We start from the raw sequence: 25,836 nt of genomic DNA on the forward strand, positions 1-25,836 counted from the left end.
TAGGCTCTGCAGCCAGAGGTGTGCCAGCACAGGCACTTTTAAGGGGCTTGTGAACAAACAGAAATAAAAAGCAAGGGTGCTGTTGGTGTGGAATGTCCTCGCAGCTCCCTGTGATGGAAGCTAAAACGCCTTGTTTGTATCATGGGTGTGCTGGAAGCTTGAAGCTCGAAGCTCATAAAGGCACATTCCTACAGAGCTGGACAGAAACCTTGGCCACCCCTCAGCCTCTGGCCTGCATGAAAATACAGCTCCCCCAAATACCCTCTCCTCTGGGGGACAGAACTGCAGCTCAACTCTTATTTGACCTGAAGCAGAAGCTATCTGGAGAGAAAATATAAAAAAATTATTGATTAATAGTTTTCCTCGTGGTTGAAGCAGTTCTATGCTTTTCCTAGTCAAAGCCTAGCTGAAACTGCTTCCAGCAGCAGACACAGCTATCCAAACATGCCAACAAGGACCTGACCCAATTCAAACAGTTCCAGCTCATTTTGCACTCTCTGACCTTAAATGTAACTCTCCTGCTTTAGAAGAGAAGTAAGAAATCTGCAGAGAGAAGCCTCCAAGCATGAAATGTTCACAGAAATCTCCAGCCCTGTCTGAAGCCCCTCATGGGGTTCAGATGTGTGCAAGGGATGCACCTTGCAGGTGGGGTGTGGCTTCTGCCCCAGGTCAGGCTGCAAAGAGGGTGCACAGAAAGAAGAGGGATCACAGGTGAAAAACAACAGAAACAGCAAACTTTGTGGATCTGACACTTAAACCATGACACCAAGCTACTTTAGGTAGCCACTGAGTAACATTAGATTACAATGGTAACTCATGCACATACAGGGAAAAGCTAATGTGTTAGTTCCTAGAATGCTTGTATTAACACAGATTTTATGATCAGTTAAACTGGGCCACAGCATGGTCCCATCCATGACAATTTTTTTGTGTGGTTGTAAGCACATTATAAACACATGCTTAACCCAGAGTACAGGAAGTGTACATTTATTACAAAGCAGCTTCATTTTTTTTCTTAGGGATGCTTTTCACTTGCTGTAGTTCCTTTCTTACTAAGCAACCCTCAGTGGTTACATTTCTGTAGGGTTATTTTGGGGGGAGGCATTCAGGGAGACTCAGCCCTTTCCAGGTGCTCTGAAGCTGGCTGCTGCATAAAAAAATAGAGGATTCATTTAGGTTTTCTGCAATAGCTTTAGCTTCTCTGAATACTGCTGCTCTGCCATCAACTCTTGGCCTTCAAGACTGGCAGGCTTCCTGTGCCTGATGTGGTTGAAGATTTATTTTTCTGGATTTCTTTTGTTTTTGTTACCACCAAATAGTTGGCAGGTTTTTTTGAGCTGCATTTTTAGGTTGAGAGGATGTAATTAAATGGTGATGCTATGGGTAGGGGTTCTCTAGCACTGAATTTCCTCAGGCCTGTGTGCATCATGAAACTCTTGCTCCTTTGCAATGTCACACTTAAGGCTTAAGTAAAATATATCTTTGAGTGCCTTTATATTACCTAGCCAGGCACCTACTACAGAGCCTTGCTGTTTTGGAGCATGGATACTTGTGTATGAAAGCTCTTTTTGTTACCGTGGTTTGGAGTACACATATTTCTTCAGTAGTGTGTCTAGAAACAGAAATAATTACTTTTAATGCACTGTATTTTATATAGAGTGTTGTTCTAAATTCACACTGTACTCCCTGAATGCCTGCATCAGTGAGGATTTGCCACAGGCAGCTGCCTGCAGTCCCTCCTTATTTACTGTTCACTGCTTGCTCAGCAAGAGAAATGCAAACATGAGCCCAGCAGAAATAAGGTGATGATTAGACCGGTCCCCAGCTCCTGTCCTGAGGCTATATCAGGGGTTTTCTACCTCTTCCTATGCTGCTGCTCTGACCTTCTGTCTCCCCTTTCCCAGCTATAGGCCACATCTTGCTTCCCCCAACCCTCTCACTCCCTCTCATGCTCCCTATGCAACCTCTCTTTTGTTAAAAAAAAAATTGCAGTTAATGTTTTCCTGAACTGAGTGCTTTATAGCAAGAATTAAGTAGGGTTTTTTTTTTCATGTTTAATGCATGCCTACCATCCTAAAACACAGTCCTGTAAATGCACAGGAAAGATCCCGTCAGAGGAATGAATAATTGTACTCCAGTTCAATCAAAGATTGATCGATCCTTACTTTCATTTATTTCCTGGTCTCTTCCTTAGTGGACTTGCTGCAATTAAAAACAAAATGGATTTTTTCTAAATAGTCACTAAATGCTGCATGCACAAATGTTCTTTAGCATCTCGCTTCAACCTCCTGCTGCTACTTGGAAAGCTGTGCTGTGCCTGTGGCAGAAACGTTGTATACATTAATCATCAGGGAAGATGGTTCCAAGAAACTAGGTAACAGCTTTCGTAATATTTATGCCTTTAAAGATTGGGAAACAACAACTGAACTTTAAAAAAATCTTTGTTAAAATTTAGTTTGCTGAAGAGAGTTCCTTATTCCAATGTTTGGCAGCACATCGATTCAAAATGTGCGTACCAAACGGCAGGCAAAGCCAAGGCTGCTGGGAACTCCCCTGTCTCCACACCAGTTTAGGGTTGCTCACTCTGAAAAAGGAGCCACACAGAGGTTTTACATAAGCAGGCAGGGAAGGCTCCATCTCTGGGGGCCAGACCCACCAGCAGAGGGAGGGAAGAGCGGTGTCAGTGCAGCTGGGAATTACACGAGACTGGACCCAGGGCTGCACTGTTCTCTAGAGGAAATGCAATCCTGCACTATTGCTGCCTTCTTATCTTTTTCAGACATACCTTTTCAGCTCCTCAGCTTCTTGCTGCTGCCTTATGCTGTATAGTTTCTGTTTTTCTTCATGGATAAGATTACTCTGTTTTTTTCCTTTTAGGTTGGCTATATCTGGAAATTGAAGAAATGTCTATTGTGTTCATCTGTACCACCAGACTTAATGTCATCAACTGAAGAAACAATTTCCATGTCATAATGTAACATCTCCACTGGAGAAATTTAATGGAATTGCTTGTCCATTTATCACTTCATGTTCGATTTAATAGCAAACTGCTACAGGCTTAAGTAATACAATAAATTTAACATGTAAATACAATAATCCATAATTAATTAAGAATGCCTATACTTCAACAGAAAATGTGGGTGAATAGGAAGGAAAATGATAAGGAAAATAACATTTCCTTTTGATAAAAAGCTGCAATTTGTTTTTCACACTTAAATCATTAAATTCACAGCACAGAACAATCTTGGATTTTTGAATTCCCCTTACATTTCCTTTTTGTATGTCCATGACTCAGATGGTCACTTCTCTTGTCTCACTACTAAAAATAAAGGGAAAATAAATCTGAAGTCATAAAACTGTTACCTTCTAGCTGAGTTCACATAAAGGAGAATAAAGAATAGAGACACTTCATCACTAGAAAACCAGTGATGGGAGAACTGTTCTTTTTCAAAAAAGAACTACTTCATTTTTTTTGTTCAATGACAAGAACTACGGTGTTGAGCAGTTACAGTTCAAACACACTGAGTTCAAAGACAATCACAAAAAGGCAAAGAATTAATATTGTGTTCACAAAGGTAAACACCAAGCTGTTACCTTCGATCTGACTGAAAAATTCCCTGAAATTCTAGACACACCTGAAATCTTTCAAGACTTTTATGCTTGTTTCAGCCTCAATATTTAAAATTAATCTAATAATACACTCAGTAGCAAAATTCAAAGAGTGTAGATTTAATTAATTTAATTTCTATAGGATAAAAATAGTGTGTGCCCTTTTTTTGCAAGTCAGTATAGTTTCTTAGGATGCTGCATGAAATGCTACAGCATTTCAGTCATGCCAAGTCGTGTGTGACGAAGGAAGGAAAAAGGAGTTCTTGCTTAGTCCAGCAAGCCTGGTATCATGACAAAATGTAGGAGGAGAAGACAGTTTTTAAACAGACTGCTTTTAAATCCAAGGGTAAACTGTTGGTTATGTGCACTTTACTACTTGTCTGGGTGTTGTTTTTCCAGCCTGCCTTACATTCCTTCAGGGAACTGCTGCCCCAGGCCCATTTCCAGAGTGTTTACCCTTAGTGTGAGTTACTCGTCTAAGACACTGTGACAATAAGATCTACTAATTGATTCTTGCTTACAAAATTGATATCTGAAAGTGGTTCAGAGCTTCCTCACGATCACAAATTTCAGTTCCTTCTCTGCTCCCCTGAGTCTTTTATACATTTGTTTTTATTGTCCACTACTGTGGATAAAACCCTGGGCCCGCCTTACCAGGAGGTCTTGCTGCTGCCATATCTCATAACAGGGTGGATTCCACTTGGTAAGTCACTGAAACCACTTTAATTTCCCAATTAGTGACTAACTGTGTATTTCTCTTCATGGCACAGAAAGTCTGATTTGAAACAGAGGGGTTTATCTTGTTTTTTTGGGCTAAGTGTCTGACTGGTATCACTGTACCCTGCAGTTCACTCATTTGAAAGCCTAAATCAGCAATGACCCTGTAAATCTCAGTTAGATGGTGACCGTGGACGCACACATTTCCTTTACTGACTCTTCGTATTAGCTCTGTATTTGAAAAATATAATGCAACACTTCTTTACCCAACTTTCTGAAAAGGAATCTATATCCAGAACTAGGAGCAGCACCACAGAAGGACTGTTAATTAGTAGCAATTTTTCCTTCACATTAGGGTTGGAATCATCTCTAGTAAATGGGCCACAAATTGAAAAATGAAGAGATAAAGTACTAATAGCGTTGTTGATTTTATGACTTAATGAAGCAGGAGACTATAAAGCATAGTAGAATTGTGCTTGATTATAATAATGAATAATATAATGCATTATACACAAAGGAGCAACAATTCAGTTTCATGCAGATGGCCTGACTTTGGGGAACTTGGTTTATCACACTAAAAATGTAATGTAATTTGCATGGGCCTTATAATCCATATATATTCCTTCCTCTCTGTATGAGAAAAGGGAGACTCACAAACCCACTGCCATATGAATCCTGTTGCAGTGAACATGGAACTTTTCTGGGGGAAAAGTGACAGAGGAGAGTGACCCTGTTTCTGGAAACCCCAGAGACCTCTGTGTAGAGAACTGGGCCAAAACTTCTCTGCAGCCATATAACTTTCTCTCTTCCTAAGGTGAGACAGAAAAAAAGGGAAAATTAATTTTCTAGGACTGTTTTTCTTCTAACTACTTATGTTCTTCCCTGGATATTTCTAAACATATGTTGTGGCCCAGGCAGTGCCTTCAGTACTGTGTTCCAGTATGGTATCACCTCACATGGGTCTTCACTCACTCACTCCTCATTCACACATTTGCATTCGTGGAGGTTTTATGTTAATAGTGCGCAGAACCTGCTGCAGTTCTCTGGGTTCTACCAGCAGAAGGAATAATTAATGAAGAATAAATGAGGCATCTGACTTTTGAAAAATCTTGCATCCTAGCTGGTGTAAGATTGTGCCAGACTCCTGAGATTTCTGTCCTGCTTTTCCTTATTATAACTCGGAAGCGTCTTTTAACCAAATCAGTGAGGAAATTACCTGAGATCCTGCTCGAGTCCTTCCTGTGAATAAATATAGATACAGTTCTAAGGCAGTTGGACAAAATATGCAGAAACTTGGGTAAGTTAATTTGTTCAAGAAAAAAAAAAACCCAAAGCTTTATTCCCTAAGTTTTTGGAAGAAAGACATCTACTGTGTGGTATAGAAATTATTTAGCTTCTCCCAAAAAATAGATGAATTTTTCAAACTAATTTTGCATAGTTAAAATAGAAGGTTTTTTCCTTGTGCTTCCTTTCCCTGCCAAATTTTATTTCTTTTTGCTTAGTACTGATCATTAGCAGTTTGTGAGCAGGTACAGCACTGTTATTGATGATTTTGGATATTACATCAACTTCTGCCCATAACAAATGGGGCTCAGAACAGTTTTTGCTGATTTTCTTACAAAAGAAACTATTTTCTCCTTTTCATTCCCTTCCTGGTGATTCTCAGAGTGCCAAATATATCCATTTTCTAGCTGAAATATATGGCTTTCAGAGAAACAAGCAGTATGAAATGAAATTGCCCTGTGCCACCCCCTGCCCCACTGTGCCCTCCTGTTGTTAGTCTTTAGAGAAAGCTGAAAACATGGATTGGCACTTGGCTTGCACAGCAACATCAGTCTGTCAGGACAAATGTTGTGATTTGGCTGTCACAATAAACAGCATATGAACAAAAACAACCTGGGAAGGAAGCACTGCTCTGTTTTCTGTGTCCTGTATGGGCAAAGTATTTGGCAGGTTTCCTTCAGTGAAGGGGGGCTCTGCAGCAGCAGGGATTTTGTGAGAAACTGTGGCATGACTTTCTCACCTCAAATCCTATATGTTCTACCCAGGTTTGTGCCCATCAGAGCTACTCAGAAGGCTGAGACTGTCCTGCAGAATTTGTCTTTAAATTTGACCATATTAAATTGATTTATTCTATATTCCTCATATTTGTTTGCAGAGAAACACACAAAAGCCTAGGCCTGCAGCCTTCTTAACACTGGGGGCATAGCAAGGTTTGGGAAGCAGCAAGCCCAGATATTCTGCCTCTGAAATCTCTGTCAATACACTCCATAAACAGCATTTTCTAAGTCACCATCCTCTTTAGCATTCAGACACAGCAGTAAACTCATCTGTTGCAGTTTGCTTACTTGGCTATTTGAAAAAGAGACAAAAACTTAAGCCATATTTTCTGGCCCACCAGAACTGACTACAGAAGCTACTTCACCTGGGCAACTGCAACAGCACACAAAGAAAACACCTGAAAAATAAGAGATCTGAGACAATCTCTCAAAGCTATGGAAAAAGTCTGAGAAAGCCATAGTGGAAACCTCACATCTCACAGTCCTTCTTAGGCTGAGAAATTGAAGGAACACAAAGCTGCATGTAGCTGTGAAAGGAGAGCCCAGCTGCCAAAGTGCTCCACAGCACCTGATGCCTCATCATCCTCTCTTGCCCAGGGAGATGCTAATTACCATTGTCCATGACAAGTTCACACAAATAGTGTCATTTATAATTTCTATGATCCTCTAATATAAACTGATTTAATTGTCAAATGATATAACCTTCATCCAAAATAATAGCTAATCTTCCTGTTTTTTCAAATATGGCAAATTGGATTTATACTGTAATGCAAGCAAAGACTGCAATATTTTTGTGCCTTCCCTATGAATTGAGAACTACCATTGAGCTGTCTGTGCCATTACATCCTTCCACTCATTTGGTCCATATCTGGATGTTTTTTTGCATTGTATGGATGTGATGGCTGTCCTGAAACAAAAGGCTTATGCTGAGGAATATATCTGGAGTCAAAAATATTTTATCTGATCCTGACCAGTAACTTTTATTTAATAAATAAACTCTTTTATACTTCCTGTAAAGTCAAAGTTCTCCTCACTAAACTAGAGGTAGGTTCAATAATCAACATAAAGAAAACCACCCTTTAAAAATAGATCTCACTCATGCAAGTGTGTTACTCAGATTGATCTCTGCAGACCTACAACTCTCTGAAACAAGGATTACAGGTAAATATCTTATTTGCAGTTCATTATCCCTGTTTGTGCCCATGCTTCCTGTGAGGCTTCCAGGTTACAGGAGCAATTGGCTACTTTCTGTTTGGGTCAGTGGCCAGTGGAGTAGGGAGCTCTTTCTGATAGACCTTTGGGTACTACAACAATAATGATGGTGATTAATAATTTTATGTTAGAGATTGATTATTTTCCTGTTGCCTAGAGCTGTGTGCTGGCATGAGATGAGACATTTCTGCCTGTGATGGGTCTGTGTGCTCCAGTGAGAGGTCACCAGCCTGCCCAGATGAGCAGCTGTGTGCTCTCTCCTGGCGCCTCTCAGGCAAAGCAGTCAGCAGCAATTAGTGTAATAGTATAAATTAGTATAACAATATAAACAATTTAATCAGCCTGCTTGAATTAGACCCACAGTTTTGTTTAAAATGGATTACAAGAGGGCATGATGACCTGAGAGCCTGTATCTCCAGCAACCAGGCACCAAGGGGAGATCAACTTCTTCACCCCATCAAACTCCAGCGGGATCAGTTCATGTCCACAGCCTCATGCCTCTTTGACATTTGTTCTGCTTCCTTGTGTTATTCTCTTACTTCAGTTCCTTGTCATCCTAATGCTAAGCCCAAGAACAGAGCTGAATATTTTTGCAGGTATTTTTGCACACAACCACCTTTTTGTCTCATGTGCTCCACCTGTGTCCATGGTAACAACCTCCATCTTCCTCTTCAGTGTAAAACAAATTTAGTTTGGTTGCAGTTTTGATTTTTCTCTGCTGTCAGACCCATTAACATTTTCTAAAAAAAACCAAGTTTTAAATACAAAACACCTTCCTTGCTCATGGGAAAAGGCTTAACTCAAATGACTGTCATGTGTTGAAATGTAAAATGAACTATTGTTCAGATCTGCACATCTCTTGAATAGCATAAAAAAGTCATCAAAACAGACTTGACTTCAAAAACCCAAGTGTAAGTCCTGGAATATTTACATCACAATAAAATTGGAAGTAGTCCTCATTATATGAGCAAACTTTAAAGAGGAGTAATTGTATTAAAATAACATCAACTGTCAGACACAATTTAAGGAATGAGAAGTTCTCCTGAATGTTATGTGCAAATGATGACTGAGTCAGTGTTCCTTTTCCAAAAAGCTTTCACTACAATTTAGTAATAAATTTTTCACTCTCAATGGCTAGATTGAAACCAGGTAGCAATTGCACTTCTCTGAAGAGAAACTCAGTTTTTAAGAGCAATGTGTAAAGAGTTGATAATTCTCACTTATAAAGGGGAAGCTCCTTAAAAGAAGAAACTAAAGGCATAGAAATCAAGACAGAAAACCTTCATTTTCAAAAGTGACCCTTAAGACAGGAGTACACTTCTTAAATATGAAATAGCAGCATCCTGTTCTTGGATGGGTAACCTGCAAACTATTTGGTTTTGAAGGCTGATGCTCTTTCCCACCTTCAGCAAGCTCTTTTCACTTTGTTTTCTTGCACACGTGTGGTTTACAGAAGCTTCAGGATTGATATATACTTGTCTTTGATGCACAGGCTACCTTGCTAGAAACAAAACTGCTTTTCTGCTCCTCAGGATTTTATGATGGTGTTCCTACAAGAGCTATAAGCTGTTTACCTGTTACCCAACATTGTAATACAGGCAAAATAGGTTTTCCACTGCTTGTATTGATTTTTCTGCTAGCTCATTTGACTGTGCAAAGCAAAGCTTTAACAACATGTGCTTGAAATGATATATTAGAAAGTATTGCCTCAGTTATTTAGTTCTGTAAATATCATGACAGAACCATATGCCCTCTTTGAGTTCAGAAATATAAATCACAGGAGAACCAACAAAATTCTTTAGTTTGGAACCTATCGTCAGAGAAAGGCTCCAACTGTCAAAACTGAAATAAACTGAGGAAAATGAGCCATAAAAAAGCATTTTGGATTTGTGACTGCCTTTGGCCCAAAAGGATTTTTAATTGGAAGAAAATGGTTATTATACTACTGCTCAATTAAAAACAATTAAGCTTTTTCACATTGCACTGAATATCAATATCATAAACCTCTTAAAATCCCAATTACTCCCCGTGGTATTCCAGATGAGTTAGTGAAGGATAAACGGTGCACAATCTATGCATGACTCATCCCCAAAGTTCTCTTTGAGAAGTACACCCAATAAAACCTATTGAGAAGTGCAGCATTGTCCCAAGAGCAGATCCCTTCCAGCTGCAGGAAGTCAGGGACTGTCCTTGGCTGAGAGAGACACAGTTCTTGTAACATTACTGGTCATCGATGCTCCTCTCTTCTGGCACACCAAACACAAAACTGAAAGTCATTTAATCAGAAAAAAACCCCTGAGTTTTGCATACAAGGGTGATAAACTTTAATAAGCCGAAACCAGGATTATTTGAATATATCTCTGATTGTCTTGTTGAAAAAAAGGAAGAATGAGGTACATTTCCAACTGTCTAAAAAGTCCAATTTCTTTTTATTACAATAGTCTTAACTGTAATTAGATAAGTCATTTTGCTGCCCATTTTCAGATAACCTAATACAAATAGCAGGATAGAGGCACAATTAGATTCATTGATTTCTATATACTCAAGACTTATTTCTCCAAAGAAACAAATGAAAAGTGAGCCCCTAAGAAACCATTATTTCTACTTCATCCCAAAGCTTTTTCACAACCAAGATTGCCACCTTATGCAGGGCTCTTTAGTTAGTAACCCATTTCTCCACTTTTCCTCCTGTGCACCGTGCTTGGCAAAACTTCCTCCGGTGTCTGGGGATGGGAGAGAGGTGCCTACATATTTTTTCAAAGCCTATTGCATTTATTTGGCACAGAAGAGGAAGTGCTTTCAGCTACAGCTGTGGGTCCACTCTCTGGGGCAGTCAGAAGCACTCATTTAGACACCTGACAAACACAGTGGCCTCTGGTGATTCACTGACAGCCATCGTGCTGGCAGAGATTAAAGCAAAGCAATAGGGAAATAGCAGCTCAGTGAACAGGCTGGGGGATGCTCTCGTGTGCAGGCTTCTAAAAGTTTCAAGAAAGCAGAAGGCCCTTTTCCAAGCCACCTCTCCTGCCTTTAGCAATTGTTTACAGTGAGAAATTTAAAATTGAGCTGAAAACTCAACTTCATAACAACAGATAATAATTATTGCTCTGGGATGCTGCAGCAGGAAAGGATAAAGCTTGATGAGGAATGCATGAAACACAAAGCCATGCAGCACAAAGACTCTGCCTGCTACTTGTGCTGTCTGCACCTCTGTTCAAATTAGAAACCTTGGCCTCACCACGTGTGCTGAGTCTTAAGCATGGCTGCAGGAACACAAAAGGTCCTGTCCAGGGAAATGTCTCATCCAACTGGTCTGGCAGCTGCCCTCTAAGTCAACTGATTGCCAGATGTGCCTTTCTGGCTTTGTCATCCACCTGGTACCATCCCTCTGGTCCCTGCTACAGACTTGGACTTTTCCTGCATTCCCCAGACCATAAGTGCTTGATTTTAACCTCTCATGTCACCAGCCAATCTACAGGTTGGCTAGAATTAAAAATTATGTTCCTGGAACTCCTTGCCTAAATAAATCTTTATTGTTCAAAAATGTCTGGAGAAAAGTTTTAATTAAGTGCTGAAGAAAATTTTCATCATGAAAGAGCCAAGCACATGCCAATCTATGAAATTCAGAAACATTGTTTATCACATAGAAGACATTTCATGATGTTTTTGGTACTTATTGTGTCAAAATTTGTTTTTCTTTTTTATTTTTCCAACTGCATAAAATACAGGATACTATCTCTCCACAGAGTCCTGTTTTGCTAATATTTTATAGGACTACACCATGGCAATGCTCCTTCTGAAGAAGGTGAAAGCTCTCTGGGGAGAAAGGGCTGCCATTACTTTGGAGGTGTAAAACTTCTGCATTCTGATGACAATACTTCTAAATATGGTAATTTACACACCTTCTCAGGCTTGAGGAGCAGTATGTTCTTAAAGAATAAACCTGTATTTTCAAGACTCACATTACAAAGCATCATAATCGTAGCAGTATAAAACAGCACACACACACAAAAAAGCAGCTGTGGGTTACAATCTTCAAAGTAACTCCATTAAAATCTTTACAAGAACCCTTCATCCTGCTCAGTTTTAGCATTTTTTTATCAGCTGACCTCATATATATGTATTTTAAATAGTATTATATAGAGAGACAGAGATCTAGAGTAAACCTATATGGCAGGCTAGCAGGTCTTAACAGAAAAAAAAGAAAATTATCAGAATAAACCATGTCACTCTGATCTTCCACTCTCGTATGCTTGCTTTACATCCCCTGGCTATAAGATTTTATAGCTCTGACTAGACATCTCATTTAAAATTCTGAGTGAACCTCCCTCAATTCCAATTATTAATAGCAAAATGTTGCTTATAGGAGAGGTGGATTTTTTTTTCTATGGGAAGTTTAAAAGCCAGACAAACATCCAGGAACTACAAAGCAGAAACGTGAAAAGCATGCTTGTGACACTTCTCTTGAATTCATTCCAAGAGCTTTCTCTGAATTTTTCTGGAAAACAAAGGGAATAGTAGCACATTGCAGGAAGATGTGCTATATTAAAAGTTTACTCTTTCAAATAAGCAGTGTGATGGGCAAATATAATTTTTTTCAATTTTTTTTACATTATTTTAGAATTTCAGATGTACTTCCTCTCGTAAGAATGCATGTAAGAATGAGGCATATTTAATACCTCAGGAAATATAAGGCACAACAGCAAGAGTTGTAGCTTAAAAAAGAGGGGTGGTGGCAGTATTCAATTGGAAAGGGAGTCCTCCTTTGGGTCTGCAGAGCAGGTACCTCAGGCTCAACAGTTTCCTGTTTCATGCTGGCCCTGCTGGCCCTTCAGGTAAAAATAGTCCAGAGGACAACAAGCAGAGCAAACCTGGGTACCAACAATGGCTTTTAAGGATGAACTGAATTATTATCCTAACCTCTTACAGTGAGACTCCCAGCCAGAAATCACATATCATTAATGGATAAGTAGAGTTATCAAATATTTCATAGCAAAAGCAGCTTATGAGTCACAGAAATATAGGGAGGCTTTTCTGAATAATCTATCCTTAGTCAAGAAGAGTGAAGCACTTAAATGACATTTAATTTTTACGAAGTGTTTAGCATAGTGCTTTAGTCCTTTCCTCTCTCTAGCCTGTGGAATACCATTGAACTGGTATCCAAATAATTTTTTAAAATAGAGAAACACTTAAAACTATGTGGGTTAAAAGCATTAAGGATCCCATCCTCTATATGACAACTACAACATATACAAAACAGACACTCATCATGTTAAAAATCCTGCTCACAAGCATTCTGGGATGATATTTGCCTCTGCTGCTCCTGGAAAACAGATTGCTCTCCTATACAGCAGAGAGCTCACCAAGGCATCTGTGGTGGCAAGGTTCACAACCTTGTTTCCACCTGGCTGCTCATTCAAACTCCCATTCACCTTGCTCCAGCTTCACCAATTTCCACTTGGATGTTCACCTCTGCCCAGCAAAGAGCACCTGCCTGATTGTGCAGTCTCAGTGACATTCTAGTTTTGGGTGTTCAGGGTGTTTGGTCTTAACTTAGACTGCTCCTTTGAGGAAAGGATGTAAAGGAGATCATCCCCCCCCACTTCACCTTTTCTGGATAACATATTAGCATCCAGCAGGCTCCTTCTTAGTTTCCAAGAGAATTTTTACTGACTTTGTGACAGTCTAGCAATTAAAATATCATTGCTTCCACCACCAGGAAACTATATCAAGTTACCCAAGACATGGCCTCTCCAGCATGCTGCAGGTCTTTTGTAAGAGCCTCTGATCAGTGATTTATGCAAAGATTAAGACATGGCTTGGGTTCACTGTTAACTTTCTGTGCAGACACTGGATATCCTGATTAACCCTGAGAGAAACCAAGTCTGCAAATGGCCTACATGCCACTGGTCTAACCTTAGAGCTGAAAAAGAATGAATGACAGGAAAAAGAATACAAATAAAGTCACTTTCCCTTCTCACAGTGCTCACTGTGTTCTCAGCACATTTGTCCTGCAGTGCACAGCTGTTCAAAAGTACCCAGAGCATCTGAGAGAAGACATCAAACAGAATCTCTCTGTATCCTGAACTGAATATAAACTGCAAAGAAAATTGCTCCATTAGGTAGCTGACAAAGGTGTCACTGGGCCTGTAGTCAGCTCAGACTGTGAAATATAAATATGCTCTTTCAATAGCAGGTGCAAATCCCTGTTGTCTCAGAAGTAGCAAGAAAACAAACCAGGGAGACTGCCAAAAATAACAATCAAAAGTCCCAAGAGAACAAATTCCAGTCTCCTAACAGGCATGCACACCCAGAGTTGATCGTTGACATAAAATACTAGAAAAACATCTTAAAATTTGCATCTCTATTTCCTTAGGAGTTTGCAACTATCAACATACAGAGTTCAGCCCAAGTGCAAGCCATAGCTGATGATGGGAAACATGGTATTCCCTTGGGCCTGTACTGTTCCACTGCTTACATATGCCCAAAGTATCACTCCCAGCAAACGAAATAAACTATATTATTGGGATGAGCATTAAAACAACTAAACAGGGTGTTTCTCACTCAGGGAAAATCTCATGCATTATAATTTCAATAAAAAGTTATTTCAATTTAGAGCACACACAAGAGCTCCTCTATTAACAAAGCACAAGCACTTGTCAGGACTGTATTGATTAGAATTTTTTCCATTTACCCTAGGCACTGAACAAATGAGCACCTAGTAGGTGCAAAAAGCAAATTGGAGGGCAAGCAAGAGAGCAGCTGTTCCATTTGGAACTATTATGAGTGGGAACCTTTCATTGTGCAATTGTTTTAATGCCTTATATTGGGATACAGAAGCAGTTTGACTACTGACCTCTCTTTTCTGAATCACATCATAAAATAATAAATAAATAAATAAACTATAACAACTGTTTTTTGTGGACTTCTCAAGGCTGAAATGAGTCTCTGGTAGTGTGTAATGGGCTTTTAGCAGAGTGTAATTAACAAACAGGTCATAGTAAGCTAAATTAAAGATAATTCAATCAGTTGCACGGTAAAATGGGGTTTTAGGAGCTCCGGTTACTTTGAAGTCACAGAACCACCATAACATGGGTCAAAAGTCTGGACTGACCCGCTGCTCAAAGTAGGCCAGCACAGAGGAGGTTACAGCAACATACCACACTTTGAGTAACTTCTTTTAGTTAATTCAAGCAGAAGAAGTACCTAAAATTTGGGTGGGGGCTACAGGTGCCATGTGAGTCTGAAAGCCACCTACATAATAGCAAATAATTACAGCTGGGAACAGAGGATGATTTTTCAGGGGATGTCATTCAGAGATACTACTATATCAAGATGACAAAAAAATATTAACACCTACTAAAAATGAAATTAAAACTTTAAGCAAAACAATAAATGCTGGTATGAGTTGTCCGATGGATCTTGTGATACTCTGATATTATCTCCTGGACCAAATGTTGTTCTGTACCTCATTGTGAAGCCTGTGAAGTCAGGCAGATGCTCACACAACACACAAAGAAAAACCCATAAAGGCATTTCTGAGCACAGCCACGTTTGTACCACTCACAGAGGGTCCCAAGAGCCTCACTCAGAACCTGAAGACAGAATTCAACCATCAGGTTTTTAAACCAATTTTCATTAGCTTGTTTATATTTAACTTCAGAATTTGAGAGGAGTTTAATCTTGATCATACCCTTCACAAAAACTCTAGGGAAACCTAGAAGTGATTCTCAATTAAAGAAGTAGAATGAAACTGCATGAATGAAGTGCAAGAAAATAAAGTATTACCAAGGTTTCCAGAAGGAATCATGGTTTTCTAATCCATTATCCATTTGTTTGATGGCTTAGATCTGTATCCTTGACACATAGCTTTCAGGAATACTGCAACTTTCCTTGCAACCTTGGGCTACTAACACGCAGATTTGACTACTACATGTCTGGCTAGAGCTGGTGTGGGTGAAGAAGTTGTTACACATATTAAAAGTAATGGTAATTGCCTTAAAAGTCTCAGAAATCTCAGAGGTTTGGGTTTAATAAGAACCCAGCATGGAAGTAATGAAGCAAAAATATCTAGCTACCATCAAGACTATGTTTTGGAAACTTCTTTCTTTATTATTCTTCATTTAAATGTCTAATGTGATATTCAGGACCTCATTCATATTCTCCACAGATTACAAGTTATTTTAAAAAGGGATTTTTTTTTGTCAATTGTCTGCACAGTGATGTTCAGACCAAATAAATCAGTATTATGTAAGATACCATTAAAAGGGACTAATACAAATGCTGTTATTTTGCTTGGACCTCAGGGCAGTAAGCAAAGTTGCATTCTGCAAAAGCAAAATTCTTTACTCGTAATTAGTTCAAGTAAAAGCACAAATCTAATTTCTACCTTAGGGTACAGCTATGTGGAGAATTTGCCATGCTGATGGCTACTGGTTCAAGTGAGACTATGAAGGGCAAAATTTATTCCTGACCACAGACAATATTACAGATTTTTAGAAGCTTGTCTGCAAAACAACTAAATCTGAGCAAAATTTCATCTAAAGTGAGCACAATAATTTCCTGTGCATTTTCTTCTGGAATTAGAAATAAATCTAATTTTCAGGAGCAGCTTATAAACTCTGTGTTAGCAAACCACAGGCCAGAGATGTAAGAGCCTGGGAAAGCAGGACATTTCTCACTCTCAGGCTTTCCTGCCATCAGCTGTCACATTGCAGCTACTGCCAGTGGATCTGCTGTCACAGGAGCAGGAAATTTGCTGGCTTTTAGGACATCTAGCAGTCCTCCTCCATTATCTGTGACCTACATATGATTATTTCCTTACAGCAAACATTGAACACTTTGATCTATTAAATCTTTAAAACCCATCAAACCAAAACTCAAAGTTCATTTAAAATTAGGAAGCAACCTGCTTTTTGGAAATTTATATACACACACATTTGTGTGCACGCACACAGATCACACCTCTGATTTCTACTCAGAAATTAAAGCAATTCCCACAAGAAATTCCTATCAATCTGTTCTCAGAGATTATACCAACACATTTCAGTTTTATATAGGAACAAAATTTACAGTTCCTTCCTACATGGCAACAAATATGTTATATTTTTAATAATCTACTCTGGAAACCAGGATCTCTTCTAAGAAAGAGGAAGGAACTTTGGAATAAGTTATGGTGAATATCTCACTCCACAGAACATTGAAAATACTTGTTTCCATATTCTTCTCAGAGTGTCATATTTACAAGAGTAAGTGCATTGCACTCATATCCTTAGACAAGCAGGCAATGTGGTTATCAAAAAGCTTTTGTTACCTCAGATCAACTATTAATCTTATTTCTCCTTTCCATTTTGTAACCTGGTGAAGTTACAGCATTGCCATTCTGCAACTCTGCTGTAAGGTGGGGACCCAATAACATTGGTCCCAAACTGCTTGATGACCTGAGTTCAGTTCTGCCAGATCAGCAGATCTGAAGGCATCCTTGTCAATCAGAAGAAGCAAAACTGGCTGTGGGTGGATTTGAGAAAATCAGTATACATTAGCATAATCCAGAAATGTCACATCTGAGCTGGCAGGCAACTAAATTAGACACAGAATGACAAATAAAAAGGAATCAAACATACATCTAAAATTAGAGGTGACTTCATGGGGGGAAGAAAATATTTTTTTAAGATAAAAGAATTAAAAGTATTTGTCATACATCCTACAGTAGTTGAAAAAATTTCCTGAGTGAAAAGTAAGAAGAATTAAGTAAATAACCTCTGAGAAATGAAAATTAAGCTCATATACTTATTGCAAGCAAGCAGTAGCTAGAAGAGTTACTTTTAAGACAATTTTTCACATTTTCACCCTTTATCTTTCTAAGGAAGAACAGCACAAAGGAAATCTATCAGCAGTCTCTACCCTCCGTAATTTACAAGAAGTTGTATAGCATGGGAATGGAGAAGAGTTCCCTTTTATCTTTACCTCTGACCCTTTTTTATATCTTCCATGCCATTCAAGTTTTCCTCTCAAAATAGCCTTGATTTAAAGCCTATTGAAAACAATGGAATCCCACTTAAAATCCATGCCTATGTCTTGATTATGGCAATGTGACTTTTCAAGAGGCAGCTAAAAAGAATAAACAGCTTACCAAATTTCATCTTGCCATGGGAAATTGTTCTATTCAAGCATGGCTTAGGATCACAGACTAAGGCAGCAGCTGAGCAGAGAAAATGGGCTTATGCCATAGATTTTCTATTTGGTTCACATATATGGGCACACTTCTTTGAAAAGCTCAAAATTTCCACAGTATTTCTACAGCATTTGCATGAATTATGTGTTTTCTGTCAGTCTGGAAGGAGTACATATAGCACTATCTGCACCAGTCCCATTCTCCCTTTGAAACTCTAAACCATCTTCTGCCTCCAAAAACAACTACTCATTCTCATGAAAGCTGAACTTAGCTAAACAATATTACAATCTACATCAGCTTTTTCATATAAACGAAAAAAATACTCTTCATTGCTGTGTCACTTGGTGGCAAAGGATAGAAACTCAGTCTGATACAAAAATCAAGGTTCTTCAGCATTTTAACAGGACACACTAGGAAAAGAAGAAAAGATGGCAGAGATGTGTTTCTAAGAAAGAATCACATATGGTTTACAAATTTTGGGTATCACAGACAGGAGACAGGAAAGAAAACAAAGGAAAAGAGTTGGCAAAATAAAGACAAAGAGGAACATGAATGAGAGAAGAGCTCAGCAGTGTATTGGGGTAAGGTGATGAGATTTACTACTAGTAGTAAGGGGATAATTTCCAGACAGGATGAAAGAATTGAGCTTGCAAGGCTGATTTTTCCCTTGCTTACATGGCTGCCAATGCACCACAGATTTGTAATTAGTGCACAATTTCTCCAAGGAATGCCTGCAACATCCAGAGTCTGACTTGAGTTTTATTAAACCTTGTGGACCCTGAGAAAGAAATACAAGGGACATATAAATGTGGAACAGCAGAGTAGATGCTACCTCTTAAACAGCACTCACTACCATTGCACTACCACTCACAAGCACTGAATTGTCCTTCTTGGATAAAACCTCCTACTCTCTAACTGCTTCTTTGCTCCTACCAGAAATCCACCTGGACACCTGCAGACAAACAGGCTGAGGTGCCAGGTCCCTGAGGAATTTACCTAGGAACAATCTGTATGATTTCAAGGCACCAAAATGTACAGTGGCAGTGCTCTCCTTAAGCATTTGCAAAGGTCTCTGCAGTGAGACACTTCCCACAGTAGCATTTAACTGCCTTCAGATTTAATGAGGTTGCTATTTTTCATTAAAATGTGTAGATTCCTGTGACATATTTTTGCAATAACTTAATCTTTCATTAGTCATGGAGATGAAAGTGTTCAATTAGCTGTTTTGACACTTTTGACTGTACTAAATAAAATCTCCAAGTATTTCCCGATGATAATGCCTCCTCTCTAACAGATTTTCTGGAAAGATTGCACTTAATGTAAGCAAAGGGGGACATAATCAATTATAGAGCCAGTGCAAAGAATGATAGAATAATGCCATAGGAGGAGCCTTGATGGAAAATTAATAGCTGCTTTTTAGTTTATGCTTAAAGTGCTGCAGAATCAGTTCTGTGGAGATCTTTTCTAACATGAAAAACCCCACCAGAGCTAGTGGGAAGAAAACCCTCAGAAATACACCTGAGTATCTCAGCACATTATAAAATACATTTTGAACACCAATGAGACACAGCAGTGACACAGAGGACAAACTTCCTTCCTTAGAGAAAACTATGATATGACACATGGCAGTGGCTCCTTCCATCCTGGCTGCACTTTTAGCTCAGATAAAGCTGGTATCCTTCTCTCAGTAGCAGCAAGTATGAACTGGGTCAAAAGAGGCACATAAGACCTCAATATAGATCCTTGTGGGAGAAACATGGAAGCTGGTTTTTGAGTACACAAGCCAGATGCTCCAAGTACTCCAAGGCTAGAGGAGCTAAGTGACTCCACAATGAACACTATTTAACCAAAGCCCTTCATGTGGTTCAGCTGCTCCTGGATCAGAGGAGCTTCTCCAAAGCTTGCTTTAATCAATTTTAGCATAATTACAATCTTCCATCACTGAGATGAGCTGGTAGTATCTCTGTTGAGTGAGTCACCAAGATGAGCCTGGATTGTTTGTGTGTGTGGGGAAAGAGCGAGCTTGACTCTGCTGCCATCCATGCACAGTCACCGTGGGATGAGTTCCAGGCTGCACTGGCACCAGCTTCACTGCACACCAAAATAAGAAAGAGAGGCACAGGAACACGAGGGCTAATGTATTCACTGGGAGCCAAACTGCCAGTGTCCTTAATAGGAAAGGAAAATCCCTGATAGGAAACTTCTTTTTGTATAGAAATTCTAGTTCAGAGAAACAGATTCCTGGGTTTTTTACTTTCTGTAAAATTAACCATGCTCTTCTGAGTAGGAGTTTGGCTTTTCTGATGAAGGATTTTTAAAAATTTAAAAAAAATTTTTTGTAAGTTGACATTTTCTTTCTTTACACTGAAAGAATCTTTGGGCAGCACTGATGCCTGCTAGACAGTAAAGACAAATTTGGGCTACTAGTCGAGAAAGTTCTACAAAAAGTCTTCAGACTTGCCTTTGGTTGGGATTTTCTAAAACTGCAAAATACTAAAGATTTCAAAATGTGAATCAAAGAAAACCAATCTATTTGTATGTAATATTTTGATTTGCTTTTCTTTTTGATGTCCACATTTCCTAAGATTCTTTGAATCAAAAACCATCCAGCACAGCTTAGAATTGAAGAGATTTTTGGATGAAGGAAAAAGATTAGAACTTAAATATGAAACAAGTTCAGTCTTGAACCCTGCTGCTCATGCTGATCTTCTGAAATGAAGAGGACTTCAGGTAAGAACACATTTATTTGCAGGATATACATGTCTAGCCAGTGCTAATTACTCCATGAAAAGACTTTAGCACTAAGGAGCAGAGGCCTTCTTATTATATGGACCACAGTGAAAAGATATGTTCCGAAGCAGACCCCCATGATATCACTGGAAGTCAGTAAGATCTCCAATGACAATGAATATTTAAGGGCAAAATACTGTGCTGTATCAAGAAACCTACTGAACTGAAAATAGTTCATCATGATAACACTTTCCAACCACCATCTCTCCAGAACCATTGAGCATGTCCACAGCTGGAAGCTTTTCAATATTCAGCAGAGAAATGTAAGATTATTTTTATTCATCATTATGAAAAAAAGCACACCATAAGCCTGAAAAAATATTTATAAATACTGAAACAACTGCAGCTTTTGAGACTAAGTCCATTTTGGTTGGGTTTCCTTCATCCCTTGTTAATTACTCTATACACACTCTTCTGTATTTACAGTTTCTTTGTTCACCTGAGCTGTCTTTGTCCACAAAGTTCAGACCATTTACCTAAGTAAGGGTCTCTCTTTTTTTTATCAACAGCTACCTTCCTACTTTTCTGTCTCCTCACATCCTCTCTCCATTCAGGATCATCCCAATGATTCCCATTTTCTAAATTAGATTTTGGAGACCACTTTGTCCTTGAAGCTTCCCAGCAGTTACCTTAGCTAATCATACTAATTTTCAAAAAAAAATTTATTTTTCTGTAGAGCAATGTAACCTATAGCACAGGTGGTTAATGCAAGTTTTCACATACGTCTTGGTTAATTTTCACACTCTCCAGAAATTAATAAGAATGTTGTAGGAGAAACCTGAAAAAATAATCCTAGATTTCAAATACATTCAGCTTAGTTGAAAACAGCTATTTTACTTTATCAAAATTACAAAACTACTCAGGTGATGATACTGTTTTAAATCTAACAGTATGTCGAGGAAGATAACTTGTACCTTTTTTTTGTTTCATTGCAAATATTATATACAACCTTCCCTTTCTCTCTGAAAGTCTGTATACTCTACCCTGTCATGAGAGAGAGATACCACAGGCTAAAAGAGGCTTGAGTGCCAGACACAGAAATGTTCTCATAAAAGACTGAGTTGAAGACTGCTGAAATCCTTGTGAATTTTGCACTCAACAGGCTTTGAATAAAAACCAGACTGACCATAATTAACCAGTTCCTATAAAAAAAACAACTTTCCTGATCACCAATGTTAGCTGTAGTTAAACATACTAATGAAATATTAATTCTGCCCTTTGAGAATATTTTATATGACTGATGCAAAAAAAGTATTTGATCAAAAATTAAATGCAAACATAAGAGCCACAAATTTAGCAACAGTGTTGAATTTTACATAAGGAACCACAAACGAGGTCTAGAGACTGAATAATACAGATAAATCAAAGAAATGAGTAAGCCTGTTTTTGAAAAGCAAAGTTATGTCAGACCTGAAATAGAAGACTGAGAAAAATGTGACTTTGTTCTAAGTCACATCTCCTTCCTAAGGATCCCACACTGCCTATTCTGTTATGGAAATGTGTGTTGTTTACCAGAGTGGGTGATTCCAGAGGACATGCCTCTGTCTCTGGGCATTCATTTTCATGAATGCAATGGCATCTAGCAGCCTAGAGTGGGAAACTCAGTCTCTTGAAACAGGATATCAATTCACAGAGAGTGTTAAAGGGATGAAGACATTTACAGGTCTTTGTTTCTCTCTTGTCTGGTGAGCAGAAAAAAAAGTGCAAAGTCTTCTTTACAATAATCCCAGGTTTTTCATCATTAGACAAACAATATAAATCAAAACACAGGGAGGTTAGCCTACTAGGGTTACTATTTTAACAAATCTCCCCTATCCCAAATGAACATGGACAAGTGTGTTAACCCCCTGGGCTGCCAAATAAGAACAAGCAGAAAGGAGATGACTGAAAAAAGCATGGCAAATGCCAGGGCTGTCATCTCTGATCTGGGAAACCTGCAAGGCTCACAAGATAAAGCTGCATGCCTCTTAGGATGGGGTACTTACAAAATTTGTAACTGCTTAGAGAAGCCTCCGGAAATCATCCCTTGGGTACATTTGCATTTTTAAACAAACCCATTGAGCAAATTAGTTAGGTGAGGGCAGAGTGACCACTGAGGCAGCATTTCGAAAACTGGCTTCTGATCCTAAAATTGCTCTACTTTAGATTAAGGACAAAAGGATCAAGAACAGAAGTGAAAGACAGGAGGTATATTCCACTCACAATACAAGGGACACAAACCACAGACTCAGAGGATTTTCTGAGAGGGCAGCAAGTGTTAAGTGGGGAGGGTGGCAGACCTTTAAGGCATGTGGTAAGTGCCAAGGAGTCCTTCTTCATCCAGTACATTTCTTATGATACATTATTGTTTAAATATTTTACTAAGGCAATACTCCTCCCAAAACTTTAAAAGGCAGATTGCAGAGAATGAAAGAATAGAGTCACACTGGCTGACAATGGAAGGATGGCTATGAGCTGGAGGCAGCCTTGTCAGTCTGTGCTTGAAGCAGCTCTTCCAATCATCAATGTCACTGTTTTATCTGTAAGTTGTAGCAAAGCTACAAGTTTTCAGTTTTTCAGTGGAAGAGCTCCTTCTGAGTTGTGCCACATACAGAGTGCTGATGATAAGGAAATGTAGGCTGTTACTAAAATAAAAGCAGACTCCCTGAGAGGTATGTAGCAATCTCACACCTGACTGAGCAGGAACAGGAAGTACAAATGGCTGCCTGCACAAATTCAAAGCCAAATTATATCATCAGTGGAAATGCATATCAAAGCACACCTGTGCAGGGCTACCACAGGGTGTGCAGTCAGAGATGGACATTGCAATATGAAGGATCTGGCTACAGTCCTGGCTGGGAAGCAGAGCCTTAACATATGGAGCTATGGGCCCAAGCCAGGACATTGACTGACCCCTGGTTATACAACTGACTTGTTAGAATGTACAGTTAGACTTGTAAGAATATGGTCTTAGATGATGCTGCAGGAGCAATCCAGCCATAAGTTAAAAGCTGCACAACTCTGTTTAAATACTTAAATGCCATGTTTATATATTTATATTTTTATATAATAAATATATATTTATATATAGAAACATGGCATGGAAGTATATAAACAGAGTTTATGCAAGAAACCAGTGGTAGCAAAAGTCCATGATTGAATGACCAATAGCATTTGAGTTACAAATATTGATCTAAACAACCTGCTTTGTACCTTCAAATAGCCGTATAACAAGAGGAAAATGTCCCTAAGCCAGCAAGTGACAAAAGACATTCCAATTCAGGATTTATTGTCAAGGTCAGGATTCAGACAGCTGGAATGGCCAGTTTTGGGCCACCTTGGGAATGTCTACAGAGACTGCAAATACATCCCTGAGTTAAAAAGCACAGAGAGAGGTGTGAGTGTTTCTATCATGTTCCACCCTAGTTATATGAGGAATAATTGCACTGTCTGGGGCTGAATTAGGGTTCTAGTCTCCTTAGTTTCCCTGGATAATCAATGAAGAGGGAAAAGCTCATTCAGGTAAGAGTTTGGATCAAACCCACCTGAATTACCTGTGTTAGCTCCACTGGAGAAGGCGCAAATGAAGCTGGAGAGCCAGGGATATCAGCCCTGTCTGCAGCTTGGGTGCCCAGCACTTGGTACCCCAGACAAATAAATGTGCAAAGGATGCAAATACCTATCCCACGCTCAGGTTTGATGGACTCAGCACAGGTAAGGGGATGTGCTGGTAGGAAATAATCAGCATGAATTTATAATAAACCCAGCAGGAATGTATTCTTTATTCTTCTACATGCTCATGGTGGATTTAGACAAGAAGTAACAAGAGAAAACCATAAAATTATATGATTCTACCATCTGAAGTTAACTGGATTCCTAAGAATAAGAAAGGCTGTGCATGAACAGTTTTCAGGAAGGATTACTTCTCAGAGAGAGAGGAAACTATTGGCACAGCTCAGTGAGTGCATAGCTGAGGTTTGATAATCTCTAGGAACAGGAAAAAACACCAAACCCAAACAGCTGATCTTAAAGCTCATCTATCCTAAAATAATTGAAGATGGTGATAGAAAAGGCAGCATATTTTTAGAACCAGAAAATGTTGAGTGACTCTATTTGTGTAGACATAGCTTGTGTGGCTAACTGACCACCTCAGGGAAAAGAGGGGTTTAGCAGCTTTCTGGAACACAGAGGCCAAAACCTGGGCAACCCAGGTACTTGAAATACTTCAGTTAAACAAACAATTCACAGTTAACTCCCTTGACCTGAAACTCATTCTAAAATTATAGTGCACAGTGAAAACCCTTAGATTCAAACCAACTTTTGTGTGTGTGTGTTTGCAAAAAAAAAAAAAAAAAAAAAGCTACCTAATTTCCTTTAACCAATACTTGTGGTTCAGCTTCATAAGTTTATGTTAATGTGTTCAGATATTGTTTTGATTTATCATATTATCAATTTTAAATTTATATAAATCAGAACACTATGATGGATAGCACCAGTAAGTAGCCAACATCTAGGGAAATCCTCAGTATTTAGGCAAGTGACATGCAACAAGGATTTATACCCAAGAGTTAGCAGAGAGATGCTTGAAGAGAATTATTTTGAATGATTCCCTAGATTTATCCATGGAATAATTTAAGAAATGTGTAGAATCAATGTTGTTTAGGTATTATGTATCTTTGGTGAGTGAAAGAACCAGGATTATGATGGATATTAAATAATGAAATGCCTATTTTAAGAAGTTTGCTGATATTCCTAATATGAAATTTTATGTGCACTGCATATACACATAATGGTTCACTAAGGTGCTTTCAGGCCTAAAATCTATTCTTGTAATGGTGTTTGAATGCAAACCAGCTTTAATATCAGAATTAAAATGTTCCCATAGTTTTTCTATTTATGTATTCTATCTACTCCTGCACGTTAGGAGGTTCATTTAAGGGGTTGCCAAGGATTTTATGGTCTTTGGAGAAGAGAAGCAGATGGTCCCAGAAAGACAAGCACTTGGAACATTGCAGTAGATTTGGGAAACAGACCTACAGCTGCCTGGGGATATACATGAGAATTTTAAAAGGTTATTAGCTGAACTACCACAAGCTGGGAAAATAACTCAAAACCAGATGCAATCACTAATTGCTCACTTGAACTTTGCCTATGAAGTTATTTCAGCAGGAAGAATATTTTTATGCTGACTCTAAACAAAAGTTAGAAAAGGAGATAATTAATAAGATTAAGAAGGCAATTAGAGCTGGTGATGCTTGAAATTCTCTGTGAATGCTGCACATTTGAATTCATTAG

General features: G+C 38.8%; 2 long non-coding RNA genes across 2 annotated transcripts in view; one reads left to right on the top strand and one right to left on the bottom strand.

Annotated features, from left to right (window-relative positions):
* The window catches only part of LOC135278953 (uncharacterized), a 188,174-nt gene that overhangs the window by 49,627 nt on the left and 112,711 nt on the right, over positions 1 to 25,836 (bottom strand). The gene's annotated exons all lie outside the window — the stretch shown is intronic.
* Positions 164 to 3,211, top strand: LOC135278426 (uncharacterized). Its single transcript, XR_010345943.1, has 3 exons — positions 164 to 645; positions 2,272 to 2,374; positions 2,878 to 3,211. It is a non-coding gene; the product is annotated as an uncharacterized LOC135278426 (long non-coding RNA).

The sequence above is a fragment of the Passer domesticus genome, chromosome 11 (assembly GCF_036417665.1).
Source record: "Passer domesticus isolate bPasDom1 chromosome 11, bPasDom1.hap1, whole genome shotgun sequence".
NCBI lineage: Eukaryota > Metazoa > Chordata > Aves > Passeriformes > Passeridae > Passer > Passer domesticus.